Source organism: Enhydra lutris, unplaced genomic scaffold (assembly GCF_002288905.1).
Source record: "Enhydra lutris kenyoni isolate GAN:26980312 unplaced genomic scaffold, ASM228890v2 scaffoldscaffold39, whole genome shotgun sequence".
In the NCBI taxonomy this organism is placed as follows: domain Eukaryota; kingdom Metazoa; phylum Chordata; class Mammalia; order Carnivora; family Mustelidae; genus Enhydra; species Enhydra lutris.
Window position 1 is genome coordinate 17,696,839 of NW_019154123.1, and position 22,213 is coordinate 17,719,051.

Sequence of the window (22,213 nt, forward strand, 5' to 3'; positions counted from 1 at the left end):
GTATCTAATTCTGAGTGTGAAGGTTGCTAAGAGACTATTCATAGAAGTCCACAGTTTCAGAGATGGAAGGAACTTGCGAGATAGGGCCCGATGCCCTCATTTTCCTGATGAGGGCACTTGGATAGGACCCTGTTCAAGGTCAGGCAGCAGGCAGTTAATGACACTAGGAATAACCTGGCTTTTATACAGGACTGAGAATTAAATAATGAGCGAAGGAAAAATCACTCTCTTCTAAGGTTGAAATTTGTTATCAACCCAAACTCCCTCTCTTACAAGTGCTAGAAAACCAGCTGAAGGGATAGTGTACCTTTAGAGAATGTATCATTTGTGTGGGTCTGTGGAAAGGCCCGGTCACTGGCTTTAGACACGGTGCTCAAATGATGTAAAAGGAACTCAGTCTGTTTCTTCCTCTGCTTTCCTCCTTCTACATTCACTTCATTTTTGGCCGATTCTTCTCACGGGCTCCCCAAGGAGCTCCAAGGTGGCTAGCACGTTTATAGGCTTAGCAGATGAAGAACCTTCTTCTCCACATCCCCCTACCATCAGCTCTATCTCGTTAGCTCAGATAGGCCAGTTGGGGTCACCTGCCCACACGGGAAACAATTACCCTTGGCCGGGAGATGCAATGCTATCGTTGACGGACCTGAGCCCCACGCCCGGCTTTGGACCTAGGGTAGGGTCCCACCCACTGCAAACCAGATTGCCTCAGGCCAAGATGGGGAGCTATTAACAGACCCGGGAGGAAGGGATGTGAGGCAGGCACCGCAACAGATGGGGACTCTAAGGTTTCCTGAGAGCAAGTTGCTGGAAGACGCTTTTCTTTCTCATTTGGCTTTTGCCATGGGAGGAAACGTCGTGTTGACTGAGGCCTCGAGAACAGCTAAGAACATCTTCTCTTGGACTGGGAGAAAAGGAAAAAGATCTGTCTCATGTGTATCAGGGCCTGGAAGGAAGCCCCTGGCAGATGGTACAAGCAGCCTATGAGGGCTGTAGTTTCAGACTTGCTCACAGACCCTAGGAAGGTGCCCAGATCCTGGGTATGTGAAGTCACAGGCTGGTTTGTGACCATGGCGGCCGATTGCGTGTCCCCTCACTGTCCTCTCCCATGGCGCTCACTGTCTCTCCCCTGCTCCCACACTTCTTCCCTGAAAAATGGGGCTGATTGTGTGGTTCTAGCTATGCGAAACCCCTCTCCACATTGAACTTCCTTCCCCCTCAGAGACTGGGGCTTGGGTCTAGTACTCCTTCCATCTTTCCCCCTGATTCTCTGGTCAAATAACTCCATGTGGGGAAATGTCTTTATAGCTTAAGCTCCGGCCCCATCATGGATCCTTAACCTTCTTGCACGACCTCCTTCTTTGCCTCACTATCTCAAGAGAGTCCCTCCCCTTCCATTATCTCCAGACATAGCTCCTCCCACACAGGGATGCTTTCTGCTGTAGAAAACTCCCTCCAATTCGGCAAAGGAGGGGAGGTTACCATCCTGCAAAGGGGGAGTACCGAGGTGGGGCAGAGTGCACGGCACAGAGAGGCCCAGGCTCCGGCTCCCCGGGATCTCTCTGCTCTGCTTTCCTCCGTTACTGCTTGTTCTTGGCGGCCGCACTTGTGCCGGCAAGATGCCCGCCTACAGCAACTGGGACGCCGTGCTCTGTGTCATCGCCCGGCAAGCAGCTCTCTCCTCTACCCGCAGGACAAAAGAATGTTCCTTCAGTCCACAGAGCAACTCAGGTCTCACCTCCCTCCCTGGACACGTGACAGTCACCAGAGGGATGCCAGGTGCCAACTGGATTCCTAAACTCAGCACTGGTAAGAGGTGTGCTCAACCTGCTGGTTCCCATCATCAGGACCTTTCCTGGAGCTGGGGCTGGTCCAGAGGTCTCTAGGTGTCATGTGGCCGGAGTGGAGGAGGGCAAGGGTTGGAGCTGGGTAGGCATTATATCATGTCTAACTGGGCTGTTTGTGTTTACTGTGTTCTAACAAAAAGGCATATTCACTGAAAGACACGGTACTGCCAACATAGTATGGCTTAAACGGACCTTTATGGATTTAAACTCATAGCCTCAAGGTCATGGATAAAATTGTTTGCATGGAGAAAATGCATGGCCTCATGACAAAACGTCTTATTTAGAAATGGATTTATATCAACTGAAGCGATGTTAAGTTGAAGCAGTTATTAGGAAAATTAAGTCTTTATTTGGGGAAACGTGGTCCCTTGGACCCCTTACAGGTCTTTGTTTGACCCATGCCATCTGAGTGAGTGCACACACACAGACACACACCGAGGGCTCCTCCCTGGGGACAGTCACCATATGCCTTGGCTGAGGGTTCTCATCGGCTTTTATCCTTTGCCCTTTGCCCCAGGGTCTGGGCAAGGACATGTGCTCTGTGGCTTTCTGTGTATCGATAAGAGTCTGTGTTTGGGGGCACCTGGGTGGCTCAGTGGGTTAAAGCCTCTGCCTTCGGCTCAGGTCATGATCCCGGGGTCCTGGGATCGAACCCCGCATCGGGCTCTCTGCTCAGCGGGGAGCCTGCTTCCCTTCCTCTCTCTCTTTGCCTGCCTCTCTGCCTCCTTGTGATCTCTGTCTGTCAAATAAAAAAATAAATAAATCTTAAAAAAAAAAAAAGAGTCTGTGTTTGGAACAAGTACCTTGGAATCTCATCTCGGTGTACTCACCTTCAGCCCTTTCTGGAGAATGTTCTGGATTTGGGGGCAGGAAGACAATTTGGGCAATAAGAAGCTGTCAGTGCCATCCCCTATCAGCTGGTGCTTTTTGTCTCTTTTGGGCTGGAACCCTGAATCCAATAATTTACTTCTCTCCTCTCTGTCCACCAGGAGAGTAACTGGGGCTGGGGAACACAAGCCAGACATCCCGCAGAGGACACAGTGGGTAAGACATGAGCCTGTCAGAACGCTTCTGGTTCTGGCTGAGTGTGTTTTTGTGTCCTCGTGCTTAAAGTGGGGGCCCTGCTCCAGTGATGTATTCGGGGCCATATATTGACGGTTTACCCTGTACCAGGCTCTGGGCTACCGATCTCTTCGACATCACTTCATCTCATTCTCAAAAGCCACGTGAGGCAGGTATCATCAGCTGGGGTTTACAGACAAGGAAACTGAGGCTCCAGGAGGTTAATTGACTGGCTGGGGTGAAACCATCAGCCTGCGGCAGAGCTGAGGTTCAAGGCTGCTCCGCATGACTCTGGGGTCTCTGCTTCTATCAGTCATTCTGTGCACAGGGCTGCGGGGAGGAAGAACAGGGAAACAGCACGAGAAGGACCCGGGGGCAGCGCTAAGCACCATGGTCTGCTCAGCCAACGGTGCTGGTTGCTGCCGCCGTTGTTATGGAAAGCAAAGGTCCTGGATAATCCCCAAACTGACAGCCGGCCCTGCAGAATCCTGAGCTGGCCATGGTCTCCCTGAAAACTTGTTTATTGGCCTTGTGGTTGTCTGAAGAAAGAGTTGTCTGTCCTCTCTCAATTGCTCGGGCCCTCAGAAGGTAGGCTCAGGTTACTGAGCACATACACTTGTTGTCCTGGGCTGGGAGGGGTTGGGGAGCTCAGGCGACCAAGCACACATCTGACCTGGGCTGGGGTCAGCAGCGTCCTTGGCAGGCCGACGTGCCAGCTGGCCAAAGGCCTTCCAGCAGGGGCTGCAGCGGGCTCCCGTGGCCAGAGGCCCTATAGTTTGCCCTCCTGTCATCCTGGTACCCCATTGTCCACCCTGACATAGTGCAGGCCCCTCCTGGAGGCAGGCCCACCTCAGCAAGGCTAAGGGCAGCCCCTGACGGGAGGAAAGGTCAGAAAAAGCTAGTAACATTGGGTACGCTATCAGCCAATGCTAGAGAGTCCTGCGAGTGTGAAAAGCTGGGCTCAGGGCTCTCGGTTCACTGTCTCCTCAGAGTCTTACAGCACATCTGCCGAGTGGGGCACTCTCATGGGCAGTGCTGCAGGGCTGCAGAAATAGGCTAACGAGATGGGGTAACCGGTCTGCCTGCACCCAGCAGGCGCAGTGTGACTTGCACTAGGCACATCCACCGTGGAATTTCATTCTCTTAATTGCGAAACCTTAGCATCTCCCCCAACGCAAAAGATTGGGGTGGGGTCATTTTATCCTCCTTCCCTTCGGTAATCTTTGGCATGAGGACAAAGCTGAGAAAAGTGTCATCCGTGTGCCAGACGTCATGTGGGTGCTGTCCCTATCACCAAACCTTGCAACAGTAATGCAAACTCCAGCTCAGAGAGGTCAGGTGATTCACCCCAGGTCACACAGCTCTTTCGGCTTTCACGGAAGCAACTTTGGTCACCTGGGAAGAATGTACTGTGGACAAGTTCCCAAACTACACCAGGACACGCATCTTCTGATTCCCACCAACTATACCTCCATCTTCATCGGCTTTCTCCAAGGCTGCCAGCTCTTCTTACCGCTCTATGTGGCCCTTTGGGAGAAACTAACCTCGCCCAGCCGAGCCTGCCGCCGGCTCAGGGAGGGGAGTGCGAGGCTGGAGGAGTGTGCCGCTTATCACCCCCAGGGACCCAGAAAGCGGGGCGGTGGCACCATCCTCCTTGTTGCTGCGGGGGATCCCCCAGTGTTTGTCTCCACTGGGAATAAATCCTGACCCCATGGGGCCAGGGTCAGGAATAGGAGGCTATGGGAAGTAGGCGGTTCACATGGAGCTGTTCCAAGAGACGGAATCGCACTCAACCTCACCCGACTTTTTAAAAGCCATGTAATAGGAAGAGCATGGGGGTTCGAGCCCCACAACAGACAAATCCAGGCTGCCTGGCTGCTGCAGTAGGATGGGGCACTGCGTCCTTGGGGTGCGGCTCTCAGGATGGGCCAGCCCCTGGGCCAGGCCTGCCCTCACGTGCCTGTATGTCAGTCACTGGGTTTTAGATTTCTGTTGCCAAACGTGGTTCCTAAATAATGCAAGGTGTTGTTTGTTTTCCTTATTGGCTAGAAAGATGCTTTCTATAAAGTGGCAGGGAGCAGAAAGCGATGGGCTCACTTCTGGCTGGCTTACAAACGCACTTGGGGCCCAGATATTGCCAGGAGGCAAGAGCCTCTGCGGAGAAATGATTCGTCCTCTCTGCCCACAGTCACCAGACTCTTCTCTGAAGATACGACAGAACTGGAGCGAAGGGCATCCAGGGAGAGGGCTGTCTTCGGGCAGCAATCTGCGGGTGCTTTCACCTCAACTGCACGGACACAGTCTGATTTCCTGGGGACCAGTGGGTGGTGAGTTCACAGTCCTCCCCCTCCTGGTGGTGGGTCGGTCAGAAGAAGCCCCCGCTGATGGCCACTGGCTGCACAGGTACTGGAGCTGGGGGATGGGAGATGCTCAGGGTTCTGGGTGCTGGGAGGAGGCAATGGCATCCTGAGAAGTGTTGGCAGCCATATTGTGGGCATGAGGGCAGCGCTCCTCACCCAGGCCCTGATGCTAACCTTCTCCATTGGTCCCCTGGCCTCTAACCCCCACCCCAGGAAGCAAATCCTCTGGCTTTTGAGCATAGCCACCATTTTCTGTAAAGGACGGGGGGTTGGCATGGGCTCCATGCTGATGGCAGGCAGGTGTAGTCACCGGGGGCACGTTTCATGGCATCTGCATGCTGGCCCTTCCGGCCCAGGAGCAGGGTGCGAGTACTGTGTAGCAAGTGCTCCCGCCCCAAGCCATCAGACCAGGCTCCTCCTCATCTGGCCGCAGAGGACCCCTCTCCTCTTGGCTTATATCCTGCTCAGGAAACACACATTGCTGTTCTGAAAACCCTGCCTGAAGTTAAGGAAAACAGCACCCAGGTCTCCAAGAAGCTAGCTACCCTGCTGCTCTTGCTTCTTCCTTCTTTCCATCACCAAAAACGTTTCCTGAGCACTGGGCTGGGCCTGGACCTGTGCTGGGGCTGAGGGACGGAGATGTGTAACTGCCCTCCAGGGCTCCCAGGCTATGACCGGAGCCAGACTCACGAGCCAGCTACCATGTTGTCATCATGCTTTCTCACCGAACCTTCCTCCAGAACTTGTTCTTGAGTGTGGGCTCATCTTACTCCTCTTTTGGCCTTGTGTCCATTTCTTTCACTGGGTTCTGATATCCCACAAGCTAGACAATGAACAATTCCTTTGTCTTATGTGACAATGAGCCCTTCCCTGTGATTGTCGCAGGCAGAGAAGCAAGCATTTAGTGTGTGTGTGTGTGTGTGTGTGTGTATGTGTGTGTGTGTGTGCATGCGCGCCCCTGTGTGAGTTTCAGGAGTTCCATCATGCCTGCAGAGGAAGAAGGCTGGACCTGATTCTGTGCTTGGGGAACAGTGATGTGAGGAGGGACCGGGTAACGGGTTCTTGCCAAGTTGAGTTAACCAAGCTTCCAACCAGACAGCATGGGGCTCTGAAATCTCAAGCAGCCCTGGGTTAGCCAGCCGTGACCTGCCTGAGCCATGGGGGTGGGGAGTGGGAGGTGGGAGAGGCTGGGTGCTCTGTGCTCCAGGTGTCCCTGCAAAGTCAGAAGCCACTGATGGAAATAACCACCAGGGCATGATTTTTCATGCCTGATTCCAATCACAGACCTGTCATCCAAGAAGAATATTGAGGGGGAAATTCCATTTCCTTTTAAACCAAATGTTCCCCCCAGAAGCCAAAGGCTTGTGGGAACAGTCCTGATTGGAAAGGCTTGAGCACATATTGTTCTGGCTTCTCGAGTGAGATGTGACAACACTCATCATTTATTGAGAGACGAGTTTACAGAGAGTGGGGGCCTGCCCGCACGTGGCAGTGACCTTTCTTGCTGCCTTGGACCAGATACTCAACTCACAGGAGGAGCCTGGGGCCCAGCTGGTCTTTGCGAGCAGATGGATGTGGGTCCTGGCAGGTGGGGAAGCTGGGCCTGAGGTACCGCTCAGCAGAGGTGCCACATTAGGGCCCAGCGGAGCCCCCGAGGGAAAGAAGGCACTCTGCACCAGTCCCGGAGAGAAACGCAGAACCTGGCGTGCATGTCCTTCTGCTTGTGTGTGGTTTGTCCACACACAGGGCATTTATTCAAGGGCAGAGAAAGAAGGGTGATAGGCCCCATGGCCTGAGCAATCAACGCAGGTCCCCTCCCTGGTCTGCCCCATGTGGCCAGCAAACACTGATGGCTCGTAGTTTCTACTCTGAGTGCTTAGAAGAACCGTACCAGTGAATCCTTGAAGCCACCAGCCTATACAGTCCAATGACAATCCTCCTTTTGTACTAAGAGAAGCTGAGGTTCAGAGAGGCTGAGTAACTTGCCTCAGGTCACACAGCCAGGAAGGGCTTCCGGGCTTCTTACAACTTCACTGGACCCCTCCCGTGGCCTCCTGGCATTTCTGTCCTCCCTGTCCCTGTGGAAGAGACAACCTCCTGGATGGGCTCTTTTACAGATTCACGGAGACTTCCCGCACAGGTGAGATGCACCCACAGGGCCACCCTTTGCGTATGGTAATGGCCTGGCAAAATCTGGCCCCAAGAGGAGTATGTGAAAGGCAGGCCTGTTGCTGCGGGCGGTATTTTTTTCACTCCACAACCATGACTTACTCTTGACTCATGATCTCCTGTCTCCTGCTGCGTGTGCATTCTCTGTCTGGGACAAGACTTGCTTGGGGCAAAAACATGTCCCGTGGTGTTGCCAGCAGGGGTACTGGGTAAGGGCAGTGCCTCCAAAACACCTCAGGGCAGTTGGCTGCGGACGGGTCTGTGCCTATCAGGCTTCAGGACACGGGAGGTGAGGACACAGCCTGGGGGAGTGACTGATGCCCTGTGCTGGGCTGACAGTAGGAGGGCCTTGTGTCCAGTTCTATTTTAAACAGTAACTTTTCGAGTTGCAAACGAGAAGTAGTTAATGCTCATTGTAGAATATTCTAGAAATACAGACAAAATAGGAGAGAATCTTCACTCAGCATGCCACCGACACATATTCCCAGTGCTCACATTTAAGGGTGTTCCTTCCTGTTTTGGGTGTGGGTCTGTGCATGCACCTGTGAGTGTATGTATGTGTGAGTGTGCAACATGGGTGTGCGTCTGTGTCATACTGAGCATATAATTATGCATCTTGCTTGGTTCCCAATTCCTCGCAGAGACAGTGCTTTATGGTTGTATAATGCTGCATCACTCTGTGGACAAGACATAACTGATTTCTCCCCCTCATCATGTATTCCTCTTGTAATAAAGGCCAGCACTTCAAGGGAAGAGCTGTAAGAGCAACCCTAGGCTACATATGTTGATCATTTCTTTAGGGTGGATTTCTAGAAGTCAGACTATGGAAGTAAGGCTACGAACATTGTCAGGGGCCTCGGTATCTTTCGCAAAGCACCAGTCCACGTTCAAGGGGCTTTGACACAAAAGGACACGTCCAGGGCCAAGTGATTGGTCTGACGTGGATATCCACTCCCTTGAGGGACGATTGAGAAGATGAGAACCCCTTCACTTTGAAAAGGGAGGCGGTGCGAACAGAGAAGCTGCCCTGGGATGTTTGAAGGACATCCTGTGAGAAGGGGAGTGAATTCTTACCACGAGCCCATATGGAGAAAACCAGCCCCATGGAGTAGCATCTTGGCTTAAGACAGGAAGAAGTGCAAGAAAGAAAATCTTAGTGTTGGCCGGAGGCTTTGCCTCATGCTGCAGGACAGAACTTGTCACGGGATGTTCGGGATGGTGAGTCACACACTGCCCGCTAGGGCAGAGGCTGCCCGGCTGTGGGCTCACACCTTCCCAGAAGTGTTCACAGAGGGGGAGGTGTAGACAGGCCATATGGTAGAGTGTTTTGATATAAAAGGGGCTGTGGGGTGGGGGCGCCTGGGTGACACAGTCGCTTAAGCATCCAACTCTTGGTTTTGGCTCAGGTTGTGATCTCGGGTCCTGAGATCAAGCCCTGCCTCGGGCTCCCCATTCAGTGCGGAGTCTGCCTGAGATTCTCCCCCGCCCTCTCCTCACCCTTCAGATACATAAATAAGTAAATAAATCTTAAAAAGGGGGTGGGGTGGGGGAGAGGAAGGAGTTCTGGGGGGCTAAACATAAATACCATTCCTACAAGATATAGTCTTTCAAAGTGTATTTTCCACAATTCTCTTTAACACGTTCTTGCTTCTAATGACATGCACACAGCCTGCTGCCCGTCTGATGAGCCTCCGTGCGGGGCTGCAGGTTTGGCTCCTTCAGTAAGGCCCACGGCTTCCCACTTCCATGTCAGCGGCATGAAGCTTCCCAGACCTGTTCTCATTGATATTAGCACTTTGAAATAAACTACTGCGCTATCAGGAAAAGCAACATAGATGAAGCTGGCGGGGCTGGGAGAGAAGCGGCGGCTAGTTCCCAGGCAGGCCGTAGAGCGGGGGTGGGGGAGGGTTGTCCCCTGACGCAGGTGCGTCTCCACATTCAGACAGAGACGCTGTGGGTACCGCATGGCTGTGCAGGGCGTCCAGGTGTGGAGGACCACGTGCACGGGCTGTTCTGCCCCGGGGGCATGATGCAAAGCTGCAGCCAGACCCCCAGTGGCAGGGCCTGGGTGGCACATCTCCCAACCTGACTTCAGGAGGGAGCCCTCAACAGGATTGTCTTTAAAAACAGCAGGCTGGGTATCTATGGGGCCATGTGGAGAGATTCCCAAAGCAGCTTGAGGCTGGGGTAACTATACAGGTGCCTGGGACAGTTGACTCTGGAAAGTTCTACAAGGCTGGCTGAAGAGCTGAGCAGTCCCTTAGCTGAACCATGGGTCAGGAAATGGGTTCTTTCCATCTGCTAGCTTCTCTGGCTTCCATGTGAAGGGGATTGTGGTGCTGCAAAGGTTGGGGCTGCCCTCCCCACCCTCCACCTCCAGGGCCAGTTTCCATAGGGATGAAATCCAGAGGCCTGGAATCCCCCTCCTGCCCCCGGGAATACAATCTCTTGCTGGGCCTTTGCAGCTGCTGCCTGTCAGGCCGAGGTTGTTGAGAGGCGGGTCCAAGCTCCAAATGCTGCTAAGGCCACTCGCTCTGGAGAATGTGGGGTGGAGGGCTAGCTCCAGGACCCAGCAAGGCATCAGGCTGCAGATGGAATAGGGAGCAGGTTCATGGTCTCAGCCTGGGCTCAGGGAGTCCCACAGGGGCTAGATCTCTGGGCTTCCCTTGTCCATTAGGCAGACTGACCCTGCACACAACCCTCCCGCAGACAACCTTCATCGTCGTCTCCCATGAAAAGATTCCTTATGTATTTGTTTTTGTTGTTGCCAAAGATCATTGTTATTTTAATTCAGGGCGGGTACTTCATTTCATCCATCCACCTTCCAGGCACCACCATGTGCCAGGCACCGTACAGGATCTGGGCTGAATGGGCACATACTTCGGCCCCTCCTGGGCTTGCCTTTCTGCAAAATGGATGGGTCTATGTTCCAATGAGCCCACATGCCATGGGAAGGGAAATGTTTGGGTTCCTCATCACTCCAAGGAGTTTCACTGGGCCTTCCTGTAGGTTTGGCCAGAGGGCTTAGAGCCAGGGCGCAGACTTGGGCAGGTGAGGAGTTTTATCTGAAGGCGCACAGAGCAGAGAATGTCATGGCAGGCAACGAACCCTTCAGGGTAACTACTTTGTCCTAATCACCTTTGTATTCCCTGTGCCTGGTGCCATTGCTGGCACATTAGATGCTTCATAAACAGTCATTGAATGGATGACCCAAGCCCAGTCCTTAGGAAGCAAGGGTGAAGACAGGAGATGCGTGAAGTCCTGGGGAATGGGTAGACCACAGCCTGCAGAGAAAGGCAGTGACCCAGAAGCTGGGAGGGAGCAGGACTGACGGCGAGGCAACACCACGGGTGGAGAGAAGCTGGAGTTACCCAGAGTCCCAGCTGGACACATGGACGCTGGCCTTGGGTAAGACAGGACACAAGCATTTTGTCCTCCTCACAGAGACAATCTCTGTAAAGGGGTGGGGAGTGAAGTTTTCTGGATGGTCTCCTCTGCAAAGGCTTTCTTCTTGGCTTTGGAACACCCGCCTCTCCTGGCTTCCTTCCTATCTCCCTGCCTGCCCTTTCTTCGTCTACCCTTCCCTTCTTTACTCCTCATTGTTACAGCCTACAGTGTCTCAGATCTGGCCTTTCCGGTTCTCTTGTACCCACTGCATCTGGGTTATCCAGTCTTGGCCCATGACTTTAAGGGTCTCTCTATGCTGAGACCTTTGAATTTCCACCTCTACCTGACCATTCCCCTGAGCTGCAGACTTGTACTGCTTGAAAACTCATAGCTTGTTCAAACTAAAAATTTTTCACTCTCTGTCCTCCCTTGTGACTTCCTATGCTTTTGCCACTCATTTACCCATCTCAGTAAATAGCACTAGAACCTTCCAAGTCAAGGCTGGGACCAGAGTGAGGTAAGCACAATAGTTCAGGAGGCCCTCGCCCTCAGGTGCCCATCTGTACCTGCATGGCCCTGAGCACAAAGGCCTCCTTGAATATTGTGCCCTTGGCACTTGCTTCTCCACCCTGACTACACCAAGAGGCTCCAGCCACATGCCTAGAAATTACATTTGATTCCTCTTTTTTTTTAACACCTATATTCAGTGCTCCAGGAGGTCTTTTTGACTCTGCCGTGAAGTTAGCAAATGCATCCCGTTCTCTCCACTTCCATTCCTACCACCCCAGCCCTGTCCTCATCACCCCTCCCCTGGACCACTTATGGGGTTCCCCTGGTTCCATTCTTGCCTTCCCCCAATCTATTTTCCACACAGTAGCCAGAAATGCAATTTTCATTTTTACAAAAGTAATATACGGACACAGTGTTAAGAGACGACTCTTTTATAAGCTTCTAATAGACAACAGCAGGCTACAGTCCTGTCCCTCCTCGGTCACATTTCACGCTTCCCAGAGGTGAGAACTTCCAGCTTTCAGCAGCTGCCACCATCGTTATACTGCTAATATTTGACTTTTATGTTTTACCTATTTTCTACTGAATTCCAAATACGAAATAAGAATTATCTCTCTTATCCCCCCCACCCATCACACAGACATGTGGTGATCACATCTTTCTAATTTAGCTACATCCCAAGTCAGATGAAGTCAGCAGTCTACTGAGGTTGCTGTCCAGGTGGGTTGGGAGAGGTGTGGGGTCCCACTGTCTCTCACACAGGTCTTCAACCCATTCTATGTTCAACCCCACCCATGACAGCCTTCACAGCCATCTCCTTTCTTCCAGTTCTAGATGCTGAGGCAGGAACAGGCTTCTTCCTGGCTTCTTTCCTTTCAGACAAGCATGGTTCTCCCTTGGTCGGTGTGCCAATGTGGCTACCCTTGTCCATCTGCTTTCCATGTTACACCTTGTTCATAAGTCTTGTCCACTGTCATCTCCCTCTTATTCTTTTTGTCTTTATGGGTTTGTTCTTCTTTTACTTCATCTTTGTCATTTTGTTGGGATTTGGGGAGGACACATGTAGTCAATCCATCATGCTCAACTTGGAAACCCAGGTAGTGCAATTGTGTTCAGCATACAATGTTCAAACTCTTTTTTTTCAAAATGTCTTCTCTTTTCTTTCTTTCTTTCCTTTTTTTTTTTTTAAAAGAGAGAGATTTGTTTATTTATTTGAAAGAGAGAGAGAGAGAGCATGAGTGAGGAGAAGAGCAGAGGGAGAGAGAGAGAAAGAATCTTAGGCAGGCTCCACACTCACAACCATGAGATCATGACCTGAGCCAAAATCAGGAGTCAGACCTTTAACCAACTGAGCCACCCAGGTGCGCCTCAAAAAATCCTTTCTGGAATGATCAAGTAACATATGATGGATGTAAATAATGTCATGTATAATGATTGTCATGACCTATGGTGATCTAGAGCATAGCATAGAAATTTAAAAATTATCAATACATTCAACAATGTTCATTCAAAAATACTAATGGAGCATTGACTACATGCTAAACACCTCTTCAGGGGTTTGACATAAAGAGAACAAAGTAGACATGACACCCACCCTCACAGAAATTCATCCACATTGGGGGACAGGCCAGATGATAATCAATTACCATATGATAAATGGGCAGATTGTAGAATGTTTTAGAAGGTGGTGAGATCTACAGAAAAAATGAGCGGTAAAGCTGGGTAAGGAGGATACAGACTGTTAGGATGGGGAGAGTTGGCATGATGCAACAGTGTAGACAGGCAGGGCTCAGCTGAGTGGTGACATTTGAGCCTAGATGTGCTGGAGGAAGGGAGATACATTGTGGGCTATCTAGAGAAAGAGTGTTCAGGACAGAGGGAATTGTGAAGGCCCCAGAGCAGAAGCATTATTGTGGCCAGGGTCCCAGGTTTGGAAAGAGCAAAGGGCAGTGGGAGGTGGTGAGGGGAGAGAAGTCATGAGGATGGGATACCATAGAGACCTTATAAACACTTGTAGGAACTTCAGATTTTATCCAGAGAAGATGGAAACCAAAGAGGCTCTCTGAGCATGGGAGTGTTGTAAACTGGTCTGCTTGGCCATTCAAGAAATTCGCTCTGTGTAGCAAAAAGACTGTAGGGGCAAAAGGAGAAACAGCCTCCTGTTTCTGTTTAAAGTAGTTTTGATCACCCAGGTGGGGGATGACAGTGCCTTACATGGGGGTGGCAACAGAGGGGCTGATGAGAAGCATTGGATACTGGACATACATCAAAGGTAAACCCCACAGAATTTTCTTAGGGTTTCAAAGAAGTACATTCAAAGGATGACTCCAAGAATTTTGGCCTGAGCCTTTTGACAAAGGGTAAGGGGTAGAGGAATTTGGGGAGTGGAGGGGATTCATGAATAGCCAGAGATACAGGGCCATGAAATCAAGCCTGAGGCAGTAGGAAGAAATGCAGAGGGCTCTTTTGTGTAGTTTAGATCCCTGATGACTTCCTGTTGCACACAAAATAAGGATCCATGTCAAGATGATTGAGAACTTACAGAACTGGCTTCTTCCTCCTTTTCCCACCTTCCTTTTTAATTCCTCCCCCCAGCACCCACTGCCCTCTAGCTACATCAGCCTTCGGGATATTTGCCTTAGCTCCTCTGCTTGAAATGCTCTTTTTTTGTGAGGCAGGGGAGGCTGACATGCTCCTAATCCAGGTTTCCCCATGTTTGGCTCCTTCTTACTATTCAGATCTTAGTCTAAATGACACCAACCCAGAGAAGCCTTCCCTGGCCACCCAGTTTACTACTTTATATTGCATCATGCCATTTTAAAGATTTTATTTATTTATTTGACAGACAGAGATCACAAGTAGGCAAAGAGGCAGGCAGAGAGAGAGGAAGGGAAGCAGGCTCCCTGCTGAGCAGAGAGCCTGACGCGGGGCTCGATCCTAGGACCCTGGGATCATGACCTGGGCCGAAGGCAGAGGCTTTAACCCACTGAGCCACCCAGGTGCCCCGCATCATGCCATTTTAATTTCATCATCACATGTTCCACAAACTGGTATTTTCTTGCTTGTGTGTTTATTTACTATACAAAATTATTAACCTGCCTGAGATATGTCAGAATGCAAGTAGCCTTGCCTGTCTTGTTTCCTGCTGTGTGCCCAGGCCTAGACCTATGCCTGGCACATAGTAGAGGTTTCACATTGCTGAATGAATGAGCATCACGTAGAGCTTTTCCTCTGAAAGGAATTCCCCCCGCCCCCAATCCCACCCCACCAGCAGCTCACTCTTTGGTTTTAATGTGGAGTGGTGTTTTGTTTTTTTTTCTTTTTTTTTTTTTACAGTCTTGAGGTCCTTTATTTTCTTTATATTTATCATGCCATGAATTCATAGGGAATGGGTTCCAGCAGTTCGGGCTCCTTTCCGTTGGTTCTCACGAAATGTGCTTCTCTGGGTGGAGCAGGCTGACGCTTCAGCTGAACCCAAGTACCTTTCTCTTTGGCTTCCTTCTTTTTCTGATCATTTGCCTTTACACGCTTCAGGAAGCTATCTCGGCTCTTTGAATGTTTAATATGCTCAATGTGGACATTAATTCTCTTGAAAAGAATCTTGCCCTTAACTTGTTTGTTTTCAACAATACCAACAGCATGCTGAGTAACATTGTAGACTCTTCCAGTTTTGCCGTGGTAACATTTGTGGGGAATTCCCTTTTGAACAGTGCCCAGGCCCTTGATGTCCACAACATCACCTTTCTTGTAGATTCGCATGTATGTGGCCAAAGGAACAACTCCATGTTTTCTAAAAGGCCTAGAGAACATGTACCGGGTACCTCTCCTCTTTCCCTTTGTGTTGGTCATTTTGGCAGATTACTGGAAGATGGCAGTTCCGTGGAGTGGTTTTTTGCCAGGACCTGGATGGGCTGCACTTCACAACTTCTGATCAGCTAGAAACTTCTGGGTTCCCAGGAGGGGCGTTGGTGGTGCAGAATCTCTGCTAACATTCTGGGAACCAGTAAGAGAAGAGATAGTCAGCAAGCTGGGTTGGAGCCTGGAATGTCTCCCTCCCTGCTCAGGGAAGAGCCAAAAATCTGGAGAAACTTAAAGTTTTCTTCCTCCTCTCTTCCTTCTCTTAGCCAAATTAGAAATATCTTTATTAGAACAAATGAAGAGACCTGGTCTGACCCTGAGATGGGGATGTTCTCCAAGAGACTTCTGACTTAATTTGCTTTCAGTTGAGGAAGGCTATGGGGGGGAGGGGCTGAATAAGTTCCTTTTTCCTTAAGGAGGCAGAGAAGAAGGCTTTGGGTGCTATTTGTTCCTCATCCTGGCTGCTTTTAGATGACCTGAGAAGGCAAATCTCTACTCATCCCCTAAATGTATTTTGACTTCAATTTTTGTCCCCAGTGATCCATCATATAGCCTGTAGCCAGAACGATCTTTCTCTCAGATGAATCTCTCTGTGCTTTACTTTAGATATTTTCCATTACCTTGTTTCTAGGTTCACTAAGCCTCTATTCAGCTGTGTCCACTTTCTTTAACGTATTAATCATAGCTGTTTTAAAGTGTTCTAATTTATTTCTCTTATTTGCTTTTTCTCCTTACCATCAATCACATCTTCTTGTCTCTTTGCATATCTAGTAATTTTCCATTACATATTGGTCATCATGTATAATAGAATCATGGAGGCTTTGGATGGTCTTCTCAACCAGCAAGCATTCCTTCTTTGTAAGCTGGATAGGGTAGAAAGACTACCACCTCAATCCAACTGAAATGGATTGCAGTTTTAGTAAGAACCAGCATATCTATAGCTTGTCCTTGTTCCTTGGGTGAAATCTTTCTGAAGTTTTGATTTACAATCTGCTGGTACTCAGCCCTGAAAGTTCCTCCTCCCTATCACAGGACCAGCAAACTAATGGCTCACTAGTCACATCTTGCCCACTGCCTGATTTTGTATGGCCCACAAGTAAGAATGGTTTTTACAGATGAAAATTTGCAATCTGTTTAGTGATGGGGAGGATTAACTTAGTAGGGGAATCCCTACAAGTGAAATTCTATCTTGTCCCAAAAAGTCCATTCTTCTTATTGGTAGACCTATATTACAAAAAAAAAAAAAAAAAAAAATCATGTCTACTGCAATTTGAATTTAATAAAAAATTTGTGGAAATCTGTTTTCTCTTTTGTTATGAAAATACCTTTATAATATCCTCACTTTTGCCTCTTGGTCTGCAAGGCATGTGAGTAAATATTTACTATAAAATAAATATATATTGGGGCATCTGGGTGGCTCAGTTGCTCAGGTATCTGACTCTTGATTTTGGCTCAGGTCATGATCTCAAGGTCATGGGATCGAGCTCTGTATTGGGCTCTGTGCTCAGTGGGGAGTCTGTTGGTGTTCTCTCTCTCCCTCTCCCTTTCACCCCTTCTCTAAAATAAATAAATAATTCTTAAAAAATAAATAAAACAAATATATCTCTACTACATAATAATACTTATTATTATTAAATAAAATGTTTACGTAAGAAGTTTGCTAACCTCTGGTGTATCAGTTAGAGTTTGATCAGAGCAGCAGAGCCAATGTGAATGACAGGGAATAATAATTACATGGATTAGACCTTATGTAGTTGTGGAAGCTGGTGGGGGAATCCATGGATGGCTACTGCATCTGTGTCTAGTGATGGGCCAGAAGTTGCTCTAGATCAGCAGAGTACTGTTGCCTCAATCCACTTTACAAATCTCAAATTTATCTTGTGACCCGCCCCCTCCCCATAACCTGGTACCAAACATGGAAAAGAATTCTGGGAAAGGCATTTCCAATTTAGCTAAACTACCACAGTGAACACCACTGATATTTTGAGCTTAGATCTTTATCTTTCCACTCTGGGTATATTCAAAGTCTGGCAAGTGTCCTATTTTTTTTTTAAGACTTTATTTATTTATTTGACAGAAAGAGAAGTCACAAGTAGGCAAAGAGGCAGACAGAGGGGGTGGGGGAAACAGGCTCCCTGCTGAGCAGAGACCCTGATGCAGGGCTTGAGCCCAGGACCCTGAGACCATGACCTGAGCTGAAGGCAGAGGCTTAACCCATGAGCCACCCACGCAACCCCAAAGTCTGGGGAGTATCCTAAATGAGACTGGCATGTTTATCACAACCCCCCTCCCTCTGATTATGGTGGGAGGGAGACTTCATTCCTTTTTCCAGTCCTGGTGCCCAGCCTCTAGTGCTGTCCTAGGTCAAAATCAGCTTTGCCTGCAGGCTCCTCTTATTTCCAGTCCATCAGCCAGCCCGTATGACCTTGAAGACTTTCTTTGTTCCTCTTTCTTTGGTAAGGTTCCTCTGGCTGGGCCAAGTCCCATCACCAGCCTGTGCCCTGAACTGGCAAGAGTCCCCAAGGAAGAAGAGAGCCAACATTCATCAGCTCACCTAGGAAGGGCTTTTCTTTCCCTGGACTTTAGTTCATCCAGACTTCATTGCCTCCATCGTACTCTTAGATCTTAAAAAAATAATAATAATAATAAAAGATCTTTAATTTTTTCCCCAATTTTTCCTTTTTTCCCTAGTCATTGCAGGAGGAAAGGTGGTGTGCAGCTACTTTCCATACCCCGCCTGAATGCAGAAGTCTCTCTGGTCAAGCCAGTGGGCTACTTCCTGCTTCGACTGAACTTCCCTTTGGCCTCAGGAGAAAATCCTATCTCAGCACACGTGGCTGTCCATGTTCGCTACTTACCTATTCAGTCTCACCACCCAGACTGACACTTTCCCATACACTGCATATTTTCTCGTCCTGGCTGCTTTTACCCATTCCAGGGTCTGCTGGAAATGTCCTTACCTGATTTCCCATTTAACAAACTCAATTAATCCTTCAAATTCCAGCTCAGATGCCAAATTCTCTGTAGCAGGCTTGGGTGCCCCCTTCCCTGTGCTCTCGACTGCCATGTACTTCTATGTGTGTAGGTTTATGATCTCCATTTCCTTCTGAGAGCTCGCAGAAGAGGGACTGGGCCTTGCTCATCTCTGTGTCCCGGCAGCCAGGGCTGCACCTGACGTTCAGTAGACATAGACGCTTGTACACAGAGACAATGAAAGCAGAAGGAGGGAAGGGAGAAAAGAAGACAGAATTAGATAAATAACAGAAAAGACAAACAGAAAGAGAGTGAAATTGATGGAAGCCCATCTTAGAAGGGCGTCCCAGGTGACTCCAGAGAGCACCGTGGTGAAGAGTCATTCCAAACCCAAGCCTGCCACGGGAACATGCTTATACCACAGGTCTCTCTCCTCGGGGCCAGGACTAGCTCACGCTTGCTATTTCCAGGAGCCTCTTCTCAGCGCACCTCTCCGATGAGCCAATCTGCCATCATGGTCCTTAGGTGCTTTATTTGGACCAACTGGGCAAGCTAGGACTTGTCCATGGGCTGGAAACTTCTGCAAATAGTGTGTAGATCCCAGAATGGAAGGGCCATGGCTTGCGGGAGAGGTGGGGCCTGGCAGGAGTTTGTAAGCTGTATCTGGAGGGAGACGGCCCAGGGTCTGCCAGGCCCACAGAAGCAGACAGAATGGGCTTTGTTCTCCCCTAACTTCTTAGACCTTGTACCCAGGCTCCAGGAATGACAGGGTCCACACAATGTCCCCAGGCTCCTCCTAGCTTTTCAGAGCCATTTCTATTTACTACTTTAGCAGGTGCATAACCAGCCCTGGAAAAGCAACAAAATGAAACAAAAGTAACCTCCAGGAATCCCACTGTGCAGCCTTGGTGTACCCAGGGTTCATGGACACGACTGAGCCACGGTCCCTTCACATTGGTAAGTGCCCAAGCAGATTCCAACCGTCTTTCCTGGGACCCAAGTCCCCAGAGCAGGTGCTGGTTGCTCACCTGTGCCTGGGCTGGACCACCAATGGACCATTCGAATTAGCCACACGTGGATGGTTGTCACTACCCTGGAGGGTACAAGTTAATGATATTCATTGAGATTGACTGGAATCGATGGCTGCTCGGCCCTTCTCTCACCCTGGCCTGAGGACCCTCTAAGATACTGCTGGTTGGGGTCAGGTTTTCCCGGAGCACAGAAAGGGCCATCCCAAGAGGGCTGATAGGGTCCTCCTTACTCTAATACCTCCGCATGGGCTCAAGGTCTTCTGCTGTCAGGAATAAGACTTCCTTCCCCCAATGGCCATGCGATAGAGGGAGGGGCAGGTTAACCCAGGGCAGCCACTAACCCTAGGATGGCAGACAAGCAGCACCTGTGATGGCATTTTTCCCAGAGGGCTTGGGGCAGACATCCTGAATCGATCCCGGCACTCTTGCTTTGCTGCACTAAGCTCTGGCCACAGCCCGCAAAAGAGCACTCCAGGTAGCCCTCCCAATCAATCACGGCTGGCAGCAGAAATGAAATCCATTTGCCATCCTTACATTAATCTTTTATCACAGATTAATTTGTCCGATTGGTTAGGGATTTCCCACAACAATAAAGCTTTGCCTAGCAGAGGCCAGGGCCCTGAGGGAATAGGGAAGATTTTCATTATCTTGATGGGTCACCGAGGGAACGATCAGGAAGGCTGGAAACTTAGAGTCTCAGAGTGACTGAAGTGGTTGTTGAGAACCCCGGCAGGGACGCCCCTCTAGGCTTGGCATGGCCCTCACATTTTCCTTGTTCTCCAATGTCTGGCTGTTTGAAAAGCATGTGCCTTTTACCCTATCATGGCACAAACACGGTTCTGGCAATATCTCCCATTTTGTACATCTGATTCTATGTTTCAGTTCTATTCCATAACCATCAATTGCTACAGATTTGTATCTCTTGAAATTTTGGGGCACTGTCCTGAGGTGTGGGGGGGACACGTGTCCTTCTGCAGCCTCCCACGCAAATGATAAGGTCTAAGAGTGTTGGGCCTTGACTGTGGAAGGATGACCAGGCAGGATGGGTCAGGGTGGGCAAGAGGGGACAGCCGTGCATGTGCGTGAGGGTGTGTGACATGTGTGTGTCCTGGGGCATCAGCCTACCATTGGCCCCCAGCCACATCAGTGTGTGTCTGGAAGATTCGCTGAGGTGGGATTGGACTGTTTTTATGAGGGACTGAAGAGCTTCTTGGGAAGAGGGAGACAGACAGGAGTTAGATTGAGGAGAAAAACCTCTGTCTTTAGAGGGACTGTCACTTGCATTTGTTCCCAGCTCAGTGTCCTATGGACATATTTAAAACTTCAGGTTCAGATGAAAGGAGACTTTTCAATGGAGACCTTGAAAGACTTCGGGTGCAGGAGTAGCCTTGCTGTGGCCCTGGGTGAGAGAGTTTCCCTTCAGGCCCAGAAGGCCATGTGGCCTCAGCCGTCAGGTTCTAGATGCTACAGCCCCATTCTGGGGGCTTCAGGACTCCAGAGCTTTCTTGCTGTGGTGGCCAGAGACAGCCGAGGCCTCAGCAGCAGACAGCCCTGGACAAGAGGGAATGAAGGGGGGAGCAGAATGCCTGCTGCTAAGTGGCCAGTCATGGGACACGTCCATAGCACAGGAGAGGCTGCTGAGGCCTCCTGGAAACCAGTGGGGGGCCAGATTTGCTTATCGCAGAGCTGTGCTGATTTGTTCTAGTGTCTTCCTTCCATATGGGGCTGTGGCCTCTTTGAGTCTAGGCACTGCACTTAGCCTCAGACCTTGCATAAACCATTCTTGAATCAACAAAGGAACATTGTGTAGTATAGTGATGTTTATAAATATTCTCCCAGGGAAAATTTGCATCCCTCCTGGGGATAAAATGTATCCCTCTCCACCTTTAGAGACAGTCTGGAAAAAAGGAAGAATTCAGACTTTGGAGCCAATAGAGCTGAGTTGGTAGTTATTACCTATTGTGGACAGGGCCGAGTCATTCAGCCTCCTTGAGTAAGAAGGTTAAAGTGTTTAGCCCATTCCTGGTGCCACTGGATGGCAGAGAAAGAGATCATAGATACAGCTGGTTGGTCGTAGGCGCGGATTTGAACAAGGGGTCTTTTCGGTCTGGATTCAATTTCCTTCCACCCACAGCACTGGCTTCAGTGGGACTGTGAGTGGGAAGGCTGGCTGGCACAAAGAGCCCGAGGTGGAAACAAGTGTGCTGCGTGGGGTGAGGAGGTCTGGGGCTGAGCAGGGTGGGGGCACCCGTGCTTGATTTCTGCCTGGCCAGGGCCTCATCCCGGCAGACGTGCTGTAGCCCAGCACTGGCCCTGAGACCCCAGGCTATCTGGAACCCCAGGACCTGCTCACAGCCCCTGGAACCTTGCACGATAGGCCTGCCACTGTGGGTGTCAGGGAAACAGAAAGGTCACACTGGAGGCATGAGGCCCACCTGGAAGGGGCTGTTTGGTTTCTCCCTGGGAGTTTTCAAAAGCTTCAGTGGTATCAGTTGTTCCAAATGAAGATTGTGCAGGAAGCCGATGGCGGGCCCCCCAAGAGTGTTGGCCTTTGGCACAGGTCATGATCCCAGGGTCCTGGGATGGAGCCCTGCCTTGGGCTCTCTGCTCAGCAGAGAGCCTGCTTCTCCCTCTCCCTCGGTTGATCCCCCGCTTGTGCTCTCTCTCTCTCTCTGTAAAACAAAACAAAACAAAACAAAACAACAGGAACAGAATTGAATAATTCAAATAGCACCATTTGGCCGATGGTGGCCCTCCTTCACTTCTTCCACCCTAATGTGCTATTCTCAAGAGAGTCCTAGCACTGGTTTCTTCTGTTCACCTCTCTTGAAAAGACAAAATTGTACTTTGTTTCTTGATTTTCCAGCTTCAATATTATCTCCAGACTTGTTATTTCAAGATTTGGATTTAGCCCTTTTACACACACACACACACAAACACACACACTTCTTTTTTTTAAGTGAGATACTATTTATTTTTTTTCTTTTTTTAAAATTTATTTTTAGCATAACAGTATTCA

At 49.8% G+C, this 22,213-nt stretch overlaps 1 pseudogene; it reads right to left on the reverse strand.

Moving 5' to 3' along the window:
* Positions 1-14,661: 14,661 nt before the first annotated feature.
* Positions 14,662-15,199, reverse strand: LOC111155141 (annotated as a pseudogene).
* Positions 15,200-22,213: the final 7,014 nt, after the last annotated feature.